The sequence below is a fragment of the Trachypithecus francoisi genome, unplaced genomic scaffold (assembly GCF_009764315.1).
Source record: "Trachypithecus francoisi isolate TF-2019V2 unplaced genomic scaffold, Tfra_2.0 Lachesis_group15, whole genome shotgun sequence".
Lineage (NCBI taxonomy): Eukaryota > Metazoa > Chordata > Mammalia > Primates > Cercopithecidae > Trachypithecus > Trachypithecus francoisi.
Genome location: NW_022681460.1, coordinates 40,512,503 through 40,528,103, shown reverse-complemented (window position 1 = coordinate 40,528,103; position 15,601 = coordinate 40,512,503). Strand labels below are relative to the sequence as shown.

Here is a 15,601-nt window from a genome sequence, read left to right as displayed (position 1 = left end):
AGATGATTCAAATGCTCCTAGGCCTTCCTGATCCACAGAAACCAAAAGCCAAGGATCAAAACCTGCAACCACCACATGCTGGTGTCTCCCAAGGAGGCCCTGATGTGGACTGAATTGTGTCCCCCCAAAATTCATGTGTTGAAGCTTCCAATATGTAACTGTATGTGACTGTGTTGGAGATTTGGCCTTTAAAGAAATAATCAAGGTTAAAAGGTTACTGGGTGGGCTCTAATCCAAAATGACTGGCATCCTTCTAAGAAGAGATGAAATACAAAGGAAAGACCGCATGAGGACACAGGGAGAAGGCAGCATCTGCAAGCCAAGGAGAGAGGCCTCAGAAGAAACCAACCCTGTTATCACCTTGATCTCAGACTTGTAGCCTCCAGAATTGTGAGAAAATAAATTTGTGTTGTTCAAGCCACCCAGTCTGTGGTACTTGGTTATGACAGCCCCTTGCCAGTCTCTTCTAAGCTACTATGACTCAGAGGCTGTGTCAGACCTGCAGACCACACTACCTCCAGATCTGGGATGGTCTGTGCTCTGCTCAGATAAAGCTGGACCACAAGCATGCTGAGCAATCCATGACGGTGGAGGCCTCCTGGGGCCTGAGACAGTGGCCTCTCCACTACTGTCCTCACAGAGCATCTGGCCCCCAGCTTTCACTTTCCAATCAATGTTCCTCTTTCTCTAGGCACTAAACCCCACCACTCTTGGAAGAAATTTCCTCTGGGAAGTTGCTTTTAACATCCAGGCATTAGTTTGCTTGTTTTATCAGAACACTCCCTTCCACCTTTCGTAAGTACTGTGGGGGCCCAAGCAGAGAGGGATGAGGGTCCAAAGTGTAGACACACAGCTATGTGCTCGAAGCACCATCACCTCCCAACACTCCATCCCTGAGGCCAAGCTGTGTGTGCACCTGCATGCCTTCTGCATAACTTAGGGAGATTTTTTTCCCCTCAGCACTCCTTCTACCAAGCTACCTTCCATGGGTAACCCACTTCTCTGTCAGACATGACCCTTTCTGAATTCTTTCCAGTGCAGTCCTGCTGCTGGATCTACCCACAGAGGGAAGGGGAAACACTGACTAGCTCCATGTGCTGAGAGATGTGAAGGCCCACTTCTAGCCAAGATAACTGGATACACGATGGTCAAATGAATACAGGCAATAGCTCTTGGCCCACTTGATCATCTCACTGCCCTGCTTAAAGCTGTTGTGATAAAGTCGAACTTCTTAAAATAGTACCCCTGCCAACACTTCCAGCCTTGTGTTTTACCACTTGATCCTTCTTCTTCTGGTTACAGTCATACAAACATACTCATCACACTCAACTGTTCTCTCCCCTCAGGGTACCAGTAACTGTCATCTTCACTGTTTAGAACTTTCTACCCCTCCTTTTTGCCTGGTTAACCCCTATTCATCCTGCAGGTTTCAGATGTCACCTCCTCTGGGAAGCCCTCCCTGATCCTCCCAGGTCACAGTTAATTACTGTCCTATATGATCCAATAGTACCTATAGATCCCCACTCACAGCATAATCAGCACTCTATATTATTACTTGTTGGGGTGGGGGATCTACTGCCCTAGTTTCATTTCTACCCATAACCCTTCCCTAGACAATAAGTTTTTTAAGTGGGGTGATCATTCATTCTGGAATGGTTATGTTTTGCATATTGTCCCAGTGCAGTTTACTAATCACATCCCATTTGTTCTCTTGTTTCCCAGTTTGGATGACAAATTATCTGGTCATCCTGTCTATATGGGCAGGACCCACATCTATCTTGCTCACTGTTTTAAATCCTCAAGGATTACCATTATTCTTACAAAATCCTCCAAAGCAGATAAAGTAAAAGTACAATGTAATGCTGTTTTAAAAATGAGGAGCATGACAGATTATTTGCACATATTGAATCATGATGTTTTAGTTTGTATTATGAAATTTATTCCCTAAAATAATGTTACACTAAATATTAAAAGTTTCTTTATAAAAGAATAAGGATAAGATATCTAGTCACCCTCATGAATACAGCTGGAGACCTTGGGAACCAAACTAAAATATAATGTGTAAGTTCTTCCAGTCACATTAGCACACGCCTTTTCAGCTCTTATTTTAATTTAATTTTTAGCTCCATCACTCCTCTATGAATAGAAACATAAAATGCATGGATCGGTTACACAGTCTTGTCAAAATAACCTAACCTGCAATTATAACATCCTGAGGTGCTTTTTAAAAATATTGCTATGAAAAATTTTTTATTGAGGAATTTCTTAAAGCTTTCACACCAGTCGCCAGTTAAAATTAAATTAAATTATTCATCTTCATCTTTATAGATGACACAATGTAGATCTTGAGTGTTTTGCTAGTATAGAAATTATTTGTATGATAAATAACATATTATTTTATGATATGACAAAATCAACATGCTACACATATGTAATTATTTTACTTAATTAGAAAGTCCTATATTAAAAAGTTCTTAATCCAATAGCAAATGACCATTCTCCAGTGATTAATTTTTGCCTTCTAGCAAATAGAAAATATGCGATTTAGAGTTCCCAAATTTATGATTTAGATGTAATCCAGACTCCATTTTCAAACAGAGAAATGCTCTTACTTTTGAATTTTAATATATAGACTGTTCATTCATCAAATATGTGCTAAGCACTTAATACATTTCCATTAATCACTGAACTAGATACCAGGAGTGACATAAAAAGATTAAAAATAGTCTCTGTCTTCAAAGAGCTTATAATCTTTGGCATAAATCAAAGAGCTTATAATCAAAGGCGTAACATCCACATTTGCAGTTACCCTAACAGTATAAGACATTCTGCTTTTCTTCTATCGAGAGATGTACAAATTTTCCTCATTTTAAAATGTCTAGAATTGGAGTTGTATTTTAAATCACTATATACCTTAATGTGCTATTTTTTTTTTTTTTGCCTTGAAAAACCTGATGTGCTTCTTACATCTGCAAGAAACATTAGAACTGGGGAAACACTGTTTCTTAAGTGCCTACATATGGGCTAGGCGTATGTATGCACACGTGCTATTACACTTAATTCTTACAACTATCGAGCATTATAAGAATTAAATGACAAAGGGCTAATATCCAGAATCTACAAAGAACTCAAACAAATATACAAGAAAAAAACAAACAACCCCATCAAAAAGTTGGCAAAGGATATGAACAGACATTTCTCAAAAGAAGACATTCATACAGCCAACAGACACATGAAAAAATGCTCATCATCACTCGCCATCAGAGAAATGCAAATCAAGACCACAATGAGATACCATCTCACACCAGTTAGAATGGCAATCATTAAGAAGTCAGGAAACAACAGGTGTTGGAGAGGGTGTGGAGAAATAGGAACACTTTTACACTGTTGGTGGGATTGTAAACTAGTTCAACCATTATGGAAAACAGTATGGCAATTCCTCAAGGATCTACAACTAAATGTACCATATGACCCAGCCATCCCACTACTGGGTATATACCCAAAGGATTATAAATTATTCTACTACAAAGACACATGCACACGTATGTTTATTGCGGCACTATTCACAATAGCAAAGACTTGGAATCAACCCACATGTCCATCTGTGACAGACTGGATTAAGAAAATGTGGCACATATACACCATGGAATACTATGCAGCCATAAAAAAGGATGAGTTTGCATCCTTTGTAGGGACATGGATGCAGCTGAAAACCATCATTCTTAGCAAACTATCACAAGAACAGAAAACCAAACACCGCATGTTCTCACTCATAGGTGGGAACTGAACAATGAGATCACTTGGACTCCGGAAGGGGAACATCACACACTGGGGCCTATCATGGGGAGGAGGGAGGAGGGAGGGATTGCATTGGGGAGTTATACATGATATAAACGATGAATTGATGGGTGCTGACGAGTTGATGGGTGCAGCACACCAACATGGCATCAGTATACATATGTAACAAACCTGCACGTTATGCACATGTACCCTAGAACTTAAAGTATATATATAAAAAAAAAAGAATTAAATGAGCTTTTTTCCCAGAAGAAAAAGCAGAGGCTCAGCAAGCTGAAATGCTTAAGGTAAAACTGGCAGCTGCTGAAGCTGAGACTCAAACCCAGCTCTTACATTCCGCTGCACCACATTATCCTACCAAAGGAGAGGCATGTGGTTTAGAATACTGGGTAAAGACCAAGTAGGGGAGCAGTAAAGGATGGAGAGAAAGGAGAAAGCTTTCCAAATGAGAAGCACCACACACTGAAAGATATGGAGACCTCCAAGCTATGCTTTTGTAAAATGAGAAACCTGTACTACCTGGAGATGCAGCATAGTATACAGGTAAGAAGAGAGGGTTCTGGAAGAAGACTGTTGGAGGAAGAGGTTTATATTCTGGCTTCAATAGTGCTTCCGTGACCTTCTTGAAGTTACTACATTTCTCCACATCTCAATTTCCTAATTAGTGAAAGGGATATAAAAATGAAACTTACTGATACAGTTTAGCTGTTTCCCCATCCAAATCTCATCTTGAATTCCCAAGTGTTGTGGGAAGGACCCACTGAGAGAGAACTGAATCACGGGGGCAGGTCTTTCCCATGCTGTTCTTGTGATAGTGAGTAAGTCTCATGAGATCTGATGGTTTTAAAAAGGGGGGATTCCCAGCACAAGCTCTCTTTGCTTGTCTGCCACCATATGAGATGTGCCTTTCACCTTCCACTATGATTGTGAGGCCTCACCAGCCATGTGACATGGAATAAACGTCTGTCTTTTGTAAATTGCCCAGACAATTTTTTGGGGGGTATATTTGTTGTTGTTGTTGTTTGAGATAGAGTCTTGCTCTGTGGCCCAGACTGGAGTGCAGTGGTGCAATCTTGGCTCGCTGCAACCTCTGCCTCCCAGGTTCAAGCAATTCTCCTGCCTCAGTCTCCTGAGTAGCTGGGATTATAGACTCCCACCACCATGCCTAGCTAATCTTTATATTTTTAGTAGAGATGGGGTTTCACCATGTTGGCCAGGCTGGTCTCAAACTCCTGACCTCAGGTGATCCACCTGCCTCGGCCTCCCAAAGTGCTGGGATTACAGGCATGAGCTGTCGTGCCTGGCCTCGGGTATGTCTTTATCAGCAGTGTAAAAATGGACTAATACACTTACCAAAAGGATTCTGGTTAAAAATGGCAGCTTGAACACATGTCCATTCAAATGTTTGCACTGAATGCAACACATACCCTGATTTAAGGAACCGTTAATTTAAAATATTTTTTTCATCTTTCTCTTGAGGAAATAACCTCACTGAAACTATGGTAAAGAGATGAAAAAACAACAATAAACTCCCAAGATCAAAGAGAACAAGAGAAGAAATTAAAAACATAAAACTTATTGAAGATAGAGAACAGAACAGATGGATGCATAATAACTGACTCAGCAGGAAATAAGAAAGGCAAATTCCAATCTGGCAATGGGCAATTCAAAGAAAAAACTCAATTTGCATCAAGGAATATATATCTAAAAGACTCAGGAACCAATAGTATGAGCATGAGGTTCATGCTATGGACTTAATGTCTCTTCCCCAAAATTCAAGTGTTCAAACTCTTCTATCCAATGTGATGGTATTGGGAGGTGGAGCCTTTGGGAGATAATTGGATAATGACAGTGGAGCACTCATGATGGGATCAGTGCTATTATAAGAAGAGACAAGGCCAGGTGCGGTGGCTCACGCCTGTAATCCCAGCACTTTGGGAGGCCAAGGCGAGAGGATCACGAGGTCAGGAGATCGAGACCATCCTGGCTAACACGGTGAAACCCCATCTATACTAAAAATACAAAAAATTAGCCAGGCGTGGTGGCAGGCACCTGTAGTCCCAGCTACTCGGGAGGCTGAGGCAGGAGAATGGCGTGAACCGGGAGGTGGAGCCTGCAGTGAGCTGAGATGGCACCACTGCACTCCAGCCTGCCCCACAGAGTGAGACTCCATCTCAAAAAAAAAAAAAAAAAAAAAAAGAAGAGACAAAACAGAGCTTGCTTCTTCTCTCTTTTCTCCACAATTTGTGAATACAACAAGAAGATGGTCATCTGGAAACTAGGAAGCAGGTCTTCCCCAGACATTGAATCTGCCAGCATCTTGATCTTTGACTTTCTAGGCTTCAGAATTGTGAGAAATACGTTTGTTGTTTAAGCTACCCAGTCTATGGTAGTTTGTTATTGTTATAACAGCCCAAGCTGGCTAAGACAGTTGACAATAGAAAAACTAGGAGAAAAAATTCTATTTAAAAAGCAGTTTGAACTCCTAGGTCCCTTCCCCTAATCTGCACTACATGGTTACTGTCCATCTCATCCCAGTGACAGAATGGATATTTGCTCTCTGGAGAAAACATAAGTATCTCTAGACTGAGGAATGCCAGGTTCAGTGGAGGAAGGAGGTGCCATCTGAAAAACAAAGAAAGGGAAAGTTTACACAGAAAATGTGGAGCCCCTAAGCTTTCATGTTCCATTCAACTTCCAGAATGCCAGCAGCTAGGTTTATATCACCCAGGGAAATTAGAAGATTACTCTCTGGGGAATATAACTAAGCCATCACTAAACCTAAGGAGTCTGACATCATAGGTTTCCCAAATAAATGGCTCAACCAGATCACTTTATGGGGTAATCACTATATAATAAGCCTGCCCATGTGCTCAGAGCTTCCAGCCAGCTTTTTTTTCTCTTTAATATGAGTGAATACCCAAACATCACCAAAATTTTAAAAAGAACAGAGAATTATCTAAGCAAAAAAAAATGAAGGAAAGAAAACTGAAATTTTTTCCACTGTAGTCTTCCATATCCAAACAAATTATCAATTTTTTGAAGTCTAAAAATAGAATAAAGATGTTTCCAGACTTGCAAAGTACGAGCAATTATCTCCCAGGCATTGTTTCCCAGGAAGCTATTTAAAGGATGTTTTCCACCTAAACAAGGGAGTATATATTGAGAAAAGGAAGACATGATTCAGGACACCAAGGATTCAACACAGAAAGAGATGATAGGAATTCTCAGGTGATAGTGAAGGAAGTTCCCAACCTGCAATTATTAAAAACAGGCAAACTGGAGGAGTTCAGAAAGATCCAGAGAGACTGACCAGAAGGTGAAACAGACAGAAAACCTAACGTGGTTTCTACCAATTTATAGCGAGAGGAGAGTTTGAGGATTGAATTGTTGATAACAATAAAAAACCTAAGTTAAAAAAAAAAAAGACAACTATTAATGAAAAACAAAAGTAGTGCAGGAAAGGAAAAGTAATCATATTTTGATTATATAATAACATTTACATTGTCATAATCATATAAAAATGAAATAATGATCCAACCAAAGTATCAGCGTAACTAATTCAGAGAATGGAGGGATGGGAAGCCTGTATGTATGATGGGGTGATTTTAGGGAATGAATGAAGAAAGCTAAATTGTCTTTCTTTTTTTTTTGAGACGGAGTCTCACTCTGTTGCCCAGGCTGGAGTGCAGTGGTGCAATCTTGGCTCACTGCAACCTCTACCTCCCAGGTTCAAGCAATTCTCCTGCCTCAGCCTCCTGAGTAGCTTGGATTACAGTAATGTGCCATCACACCCAGCTAATTTTTGTATTTTTAGTACAAACAGGGTTTTGTCATGTTGGCCAAGCTGATCTTGAACTCCTGGCCTCAAGTGATCCTCCTCCCTCAGCCTCCCAAAGTGCTGGGATTACAGGTATGAGCCAACACGCCTGGCAAGAAAGCTAAATTTTCATCTTTTTTCACGGGAAACCAAGCAACTCAAATATCAAAAACCAAGACTGGTAACATAAGCATGTTACTGAGAAATATGGAAGTAAATAAAGTAAGTTCTCACATAACATTGTTGATAGATTCTTGGAAACAATGTATAATAAATCAAATTTGTAATCACCTGATGGGGTCTTCTTGCATACTGCACTGACAAAACTAATTCACTGAGACAGCAGTATTGTGGTAGACAAAGAATTTAGTTAATGTAGAGCTAGCCAAGTGAGAGGAAAAGAGTTTATTACTCAAATCAGCCTCCCCAAGAACTTAGAGGCTAGGGTTTTCATGGATAAGTTGGCAGGCAGGAGACCAGGGAATGGGTGCTGCTGATTGGTTGAGGATGAAATCACAGGGTTGTGGAAAACAATCATTATGTGCTGGGACAGTCTCTGGGTGGGGGCCATAGGCCTGGCTGAATCATGAGTAATGGGTTCTGGTGGAGTCAATTGGTCACCAGAATACAAAGGTCTGAAAAACATCTCAAAAGATCAATCTTAGGTTCTACTATAGTGATGTTATCTGTGGGAACAACTGGGGAAGTCACAAATCTTGTGATTACCTTGTGGTGATACATTTACTACAGTGCAGTAAATGATTATAGAAAGGCAAGTTATGCTTACCTCTTTGCAGAATTCAGGCCCCTCTCACAATCCTAGTTTTGTGGGCTTTTATTAGTCTTACAAAAGGTAGTTTCAGTCCCTGAACAAGGAAGCATCAGTTTTAGTGAGTGGCAATTATGATCCTTGTTAGACTTTAGCTAAATTCCTCCCACGGTTAGCTGGGCCTACACCTAGGAATAAGTGAGTCCAGCCAGCCCGTGAGACTAGAAGCAAGATGGAGTCAGCCATCACAAATTTCTCTTGCTGTCATATTCTTTGCAAAGGCAGTTTCAATTTTACCATAGGCTAATTCATAAAAACAAGAGTTAAGTTCCTATGGCATATTTCTGGTCATAAAAGCCATCAAACTTCTTTTAAAAAATGCTCAAAACACTTCTCCTAGCCACTGACACCAGGTAAATTCAGCCCAAATTCATAACACTACAGGAACAAGGTGTATAGGCTGCTGACATCTCCTCTCATGCAGACAGCTCAGTCTGTTTCCTTTGCCTGAACCCAAGCTGGTCCTGGCTTCTTCCCAGTCCTACTCAGCCTGTTGAAGTCTCCCTTGTCATCAAACAGAGACCATGTGAGTCTGACCCATGTATATATTTACATTATTAATAATAAAATTTTAAATATCATGTTTTAAATTAGAAATTTAACCACTTTATGTTTAGATCAGGTCACAGTTCTAACCTAACTTATAAAACATTCAGAATTACAGTTTTGTGAGAAGTTCTTTTTTTTGGTTCAAACTTGTATTACAAGGCTTTCTTGAAATCAATGACAGCTATATGCAAATGTCTACCCCAAAATTGCATTTTCTCACTATCATCTCATGGGCTCTCAGATATAAGAATGTCTTCTGTTGTGGAATCAAAGTAGAGCAAGAGTAGTATGTGAAATGCCCTTGTCTTGTTACTAATATCAATGTCTATGGCAAAGAGGACAACTCTCAGCTATTCAATTAGTTATGTTAATTGGTGGGATGAACACGCTAATTTTCTCAGATAAAATATTTGGTTTTCCATGAAAATACATCTGGTCAGGTTGAATAACAAAGAATTTACTATAACTAGTCGTTCACCAACCATTCAGGCATTCACTCACTCACTCACTCACTCACTCAACTCATTCAATATTTAAATAGCACTTACCATACACCAGGAATGCATGTAAAGGAGTAAGATTAAAATGATTTTGTAAAGCAAAGTGTCTGGATTTTTTTTTTTAACGTGACAACTGATAAAAGCTATCACTTAGAGCATAATTTTCTTTTTTAAAAAAGAGATGTAAGGTAGAAAAAAGAACGTGGGCATGAGGTGAAGTTCCTTCAGCTGGGTTGAACTTCATGTTAACTGACATCTTAACTATGAATTATAGGGGCAGGGGCCACATCCCACTCTTCTCTATGCTAGAATGAGCTATGTTCCTGGAAAACTTACTAATAAATGTTTATACATTGTTCTTGTTTAGAGAGCCAATGGTCTTTTTTTAAACCACAAATGTAGAAATTTCAGACACCTCCAAAAACTCTTGCCTCTGTCATTGAAAATGTGTTTCTAAGTCTTTTACAGAATATGCACATAATTCTAACAACTTTGAGATATCAAGACCCAAAATAAATCAGTTTCACTTTAATTTTTAAATTAATATCACTTTAAAACCTTGGCTTTGAAAAATACACTGTGGCTCAGTTTTAAGACAATATTACATTGTCCTGCTTTTTACAGAGTAACTGAACAGCAAGATGAGGCACTTTGAAAATATAATGAGCACTCAAAATACTAGTCATAATTTTACTATTAAAAAAGAAAAACAATATTGATTTAAGTAAAAAATTTTAAAGTCAGTATATTTAATTCCAATTATTAGTGGCAAACCATTTACCTACTGAATTTCCTTTCCTTAGTTCTACTACCACTGAATACCTTTGTGAAATACTAAAATTTAGGAGGGAAAATAAGAGAAAAAAAGTTATGTTTTCTGAATCACAGTACCAATGACACTATGAATATTTAAACAATGCAAAATCATTAATCTCGACAGGGAACTCTGAAGATATGATCTTATGAAAGTAAATAAGAGATGTCATTAATAATCTGTACAACCCCACTATGAGTCAGTCAAATGGAAAATATTCACAATTAAAAAAAATAAAAATGAGATTATCAAATACTAACTCAGTCAACATTACACAAAAAGATGGTGGCAAGTCTACACCTGTGGAAAGAAAGGCTGGTGGGGGAAGATGGTGGCAACATTAGAAATGAACCCAGAGACACTGGATCTGGGTAAATGAACAATGATAACATGTGAGCAAATGTGAAGGATGGCAAAAAGAATGGCACAAAGAGAAAACTGACTAACTAGAATATCAGAGCTGGAACTAAGGAGACTCAATTTAAATGAAGTAAAATGCATGAGGATTTTAGAAAGACTCATCCATTTGAAAATAGTTATTAATTCCTACTATGTGCCATTACCTTTAGGAGACACAGTTTAAAACAAGACATGTGACCGGGCGTGGTGGCTCACGCCTGTAATCCCAGCACTTTGGGAGGCCAAGATGGGTGGATCATGAGGTCAGGAGATCGAGATCATCCTGGCTAACACGGTGAAACCCTGTCTCTACTAAAAGTACAAAAAATTAGCCAGGCGTGGTGGTGGGCGCCTGTAGTCCCAGCTACTCGGGAGGATGAGGCAGAATGGTGTGAACCTGGAAGGCAGAGCTTGCAGTGAGCCGAGATCCAGTCACTGCATTCCAGCCTGGGGAACACAGTGAGATTCGGTCTTAAAAAAAAAAAAAAAAAGAGACATGTAATGTCCCTATTTTCACAGAACTTACATTCTAAGAAGAATAAACAGTAAATAGACAAACACTGCTCAAATGCACAAAACATTGTGATGTGATTGAGTCAACAGGTGTTTATTGAGTTGTCAGGGAGAGTCTCTGAAGAAATGAAATTAATCTAAAATCCTATGCAAATATCAAAATAATAAAAAAGATTTTAAAGTCGGAGAAAAGAAAGTTTTCTACATTATGTTTTGTAATATCAGAAATGTTTGAATTGCTACATGACTTTTTGGCATGAGTCAGAAAAGGAGGAGGAGAGTGGAGTATGTTTTCTTGGCTCCGTCAATAGGCTTGGGTGAGCTCGACAAGTGGGAGGATAAATCTCAGAGAGAATTGCGTGGGGGAGGTGGAGGGGAAAAAGGCTGTCAAATCCATCTCAGTGACTGAAGTCAAATCCTTCCTTCATAAATCCTAATTTTCCCAATGCACAAAATCTATGATCACATAATGTTGTTTTATAAAAAAGTATATTCTGTAACCAAGATATTATTGCCCTTTGTTATATCCTGTACTTAAAACTGCTAAATACTATTAGTGAAAATAAAACCATCATGTTTATTTCATGAAGAAACAGACCCAAAATATATCCTATGATTTCAATAACTGTATCACACACACAAAAAATAGACTTGCCCACATAAGGACACGCTTACATCACAAAATTTTTCTGTAGGACTCAGGAATCATCTGATGTCTTGGTTAAATTTTTTCTCCACATTATTAAAAACAAAATATTTGGTCTCTCTAGAGAAATGTCTAGAAATACCAACTATGATGATGTACCAAGCAGAGGATACGAACCAAACCTCAAGTTTGACATACAAGGTGAAGTAACTTTCCCAAGATCACCAATCTAGTAAGTGGTAGAACTAGGATTGGAATCCAGGCAAGTCTGACTGAAACTCACGCCCCTCATTGTACATTGTGCTGCCTCTAGCATTAGTAATACAGAATAGCTAGACTTCAGGGATTTTCCAGAGAGCAAAAACTCTCACAATTGCCCAATAACTTCTAAGTAACCTACAACAGACAATTTTCTGAAAAAACGTTCATTTCTCTTCTGGATCCTCTAAAATCTAGCGTTGGATTCCAGAAAGGCATCTAGCAAAACCAAACGTTTAGGAGCATCATACAATTCATTCATTTATGCGAGGACCAGAAAGAAGTCCCTCTCAAGAATTTTCATGAAAAGGACACTGTGTAGTATCCCTTTGACATAAGATAAGAGTGCAAACTTTGTAATCAAATTGCCTAGTTTCAAATCCCCACCCACTACCAGTGTGACAAGTACTTAATTTCTCTCTGCCTCAGTTTCTTCATTCTATAAAATGTGATTAATATAATACTATTTACCTCACAGCATGTTTATAAGAGTTTAATGAGTCAATAGAATTACTAAGAACAATGCAAAGAGCATAAAATCCATGAAAGTTTTCATCATTATTATGCCAGAGTACAAAAGGCAATATACCTTCCCATCTGTACTCCCAAATTACCATCTCTGTATATACTGAGGTTTACCATCGATAAAAGCATCAGAGAAGTGATGTGATAACCCTGTAAAGATGCTTAGAAGACATTGCTCACGACATCTATCACAGTGTCTTTTTCATGAGAACCCTTGAGAGGGATTTATTTTTGGTCCTAGTATAAATAAATAAATTGTATTGATGCTCCTAACATGTGGTTGTATCTTATTTATGTTAAAATAAAAACTTTAGACAAATTAAATACAACAGAGTGTATTTGAGCAATGAACAATTCATGAATTGGGCATCACTTGGAACCAGAGGAGGTTCAGAGAACTCAGCTGTGCGATGTGAGCTGCAGGCTTACACAGGCTGACTGCAGAAGCAAAACTAAGAAATTACTTGATTGGCTACAGTTGAGTGTTTGCCTTATTGGCTACAATTGGTGGAAAGTCCCTAGTTACTGGTTAGTTGATGATTTCGGCTGATTATGTTTGTTTCATTTTACTATTAACACTGGTAAACTTTGTTTACTTAGGTAGGAACCCAAGGTGTTGGAGCCATCTCAGCCTAATGGCCTCCCAAATAAATTTCTTTTAACATTTATAAATGCTTTAAATCAAGAAACTAACCAAGCTGCTTTTTTCACAATGACTACTAAGGAAGTTTAGAATTAAATATGCACCCACTCTTAATAAGCATATAGAACTCAACATTTTTCTACTATTCACAGCTCATTTTATGGCCATTCCCTTTCTCTTTCTTTTACCAGTCATTTCTCATTTGTTAACCCTTACACTTTTTTCCGCTAAGTAACAAGGGTATAAAACAATCAGCCAATCTAGAGGAATAGAAAAGGAAAAGATGGGAATATACGAGCTGTTATCTCATTAGGATCTACTTTAGGGACTAGTTGGAGCAGGATTGGCACAAACGGCAAAAACATAAGATGAAAATTACAAATTCAGAAGTGGCCTGCCACTACCATGCTTTCTCCCATACTTTGTCCAATTATCAATATTATAAAATAATTATCCAGGCCCCTGTTCTTCAGTACCTACTCCTCACAAAACAATTACAATAATTCCTAGCTCACAGCAGTGAAGTGACAGATTCTTGACTAAAGAATCAACAAGTCATTATTTAGTGGTCACCATATCCAGGCACTTCTAGGTTCTTGGGACATATCAGTGAACAGAACAGACAAAATGCCTGCCCTGTGGAGCTAACTTTCTACACAAGAAGACAGATAAACAATAAATGTGGCAAATAAGTAAGTGATATGGTGTGCCATGAGATAATAAGTGCTTTAAAACACTGAGCAACATAAATGGGATCCAGATGAAGGATTCATGTTAAAAAATTCTTTTACCAGAAACTGAAAATAGGTATTATATATCTATTCTGAATGGTCATATTGGTCTAAAAGCAGATATCACTTAAAACAAAACATTTAAAATATTTTTGTCCTAAATAAACTCATATTTTAAATATCCAAAAGCTTACTAATCCTGTTGATACTTCTTTGGTAAAATGAATAATTTTCCATGAAACAAGATGAATCTCATCTTATCATTCGTGTAAACCCTTATATCCCAGCCACTTAAGTGAAAGCTAAGACCCCAGAAAACGTTAAAAACCATTCCTTGTCTGGCCTTACACCCCACACCCATAAATGCAGAAACTTCAACTACACAAGGAAGACCAGCTCCTCAGTTCCAGGGTTTGTCTCACTGACTCTCAAAACCATAATCACCCTGTCAGCCTCCACATTCTCATTATTCCACTCTGCACAACAATGCCAGCCTCTGAATCTACTGATGTAGACACCAAAGGGGCCCAGGTTCATGCCAAAAGCACTGAACCTGGCTCTAAAGCCTGTAACTCCCCCAGAAAGCCACCAACCACTTCTCTGAAGAAGACACTGCCCAAGAATGCCATTTCCTACAATGACCAAAATTTTAAGTGCCAGTGCTGCCCAAGTCACCAACGTTGTGCACTCAGGATCCCGTAGGGGTTTCAGGAAAACAATGCTTAACATTTTTTTTCCCTACTGTTTTTAAAGTACCTCTCTCTTTCTAGGACTTGGTCTTGAGTCTGAGTAGACCTGTGCGAAGGGACGATTGAGTGATAGACACTGCGCTGCACTTGGAAATAAAACCTTTGCTCTGACACTGGCCCACTGGGCTAGAACTAAGTGTGTATACCTTTATTCTCTCCACAAGGTCTGTGATCTCTGAAAGGGCTTACCCCACAGGCATGCCCCAATCTTAGGGTACAGGCTGGGATTTCTGCTCTAAGGGAGTTGGATGTAGTTTTCCAACTCTTCAAAAGAAGCATGGTTGTGAGTTAGGTGGCATCATGGTAAGCAACAGAAAGTGTTAGTATTAGCCTTGCCATGCACTATCCACAATTAGCATGAAGGGCTGGCACAGCCATGTGCTAGGATTAAATGATGATGTTTAAAAACAACAATAAATAAAAATGAAGTAATGGAAGCTGCATCCAACCTCTCAAGGAAATGCTTCTCAAATTAAAACAAAAATATTTTAAGTAGTTCATGACAAGAGGCCTAGAAATTCAGCACAGCACATTGGAATTATCTCATAAATGGCAGAAGTCATACACTTCAATCATCTATAAAAATAAGAGTTGTCAAAGTCATGTTATACTCTTAGAATCATAAATTTAAGAGTAAAGATGATCATTCTTCCAATAAAGAAAAGCTCTGTAGGTCCATGAAAAGCTCTTTTCCTTCCTACAACTGTTTGTTCTTCATTGAAGAGTGGATTCAGAAGATTCCACCAAAGAAGACAGTATTTCTTTTATTTTCCCAAGTATAGCAAGGCTATAGTGTATAGTTTACCACCACTTCACAGATTTGGTAA

General features: G+C 38.7%; 1 protein-coding gene across 3 annotated transcripts in view; it reads right to left on the bottom strand.

Moving 5' to 3' along the window:
* The window catches only part of KLHL32 (kelch like family member 32), a 223,090-nt gene that overhangs the window by 186,977 nt on the left and 20,512 nt on the right, over positions 1-15,601 (bottom strand). Inside the window, exon 2 of one of the 3 annotated variants that reach the window (XM_033234660.1) lies at positions 8,406-8,484. The exons of the other annotated variants lie outside the window; for them this stretch is intronic. The gene's annotated coding sequence lies outside the window, so the exon portion shown is untranslated. The remainder of the gene's footprint in view (positions 1-8,405; positions 8,485-15,601) is intronic. 3 annotated transcript variants of the gene reach the window in all.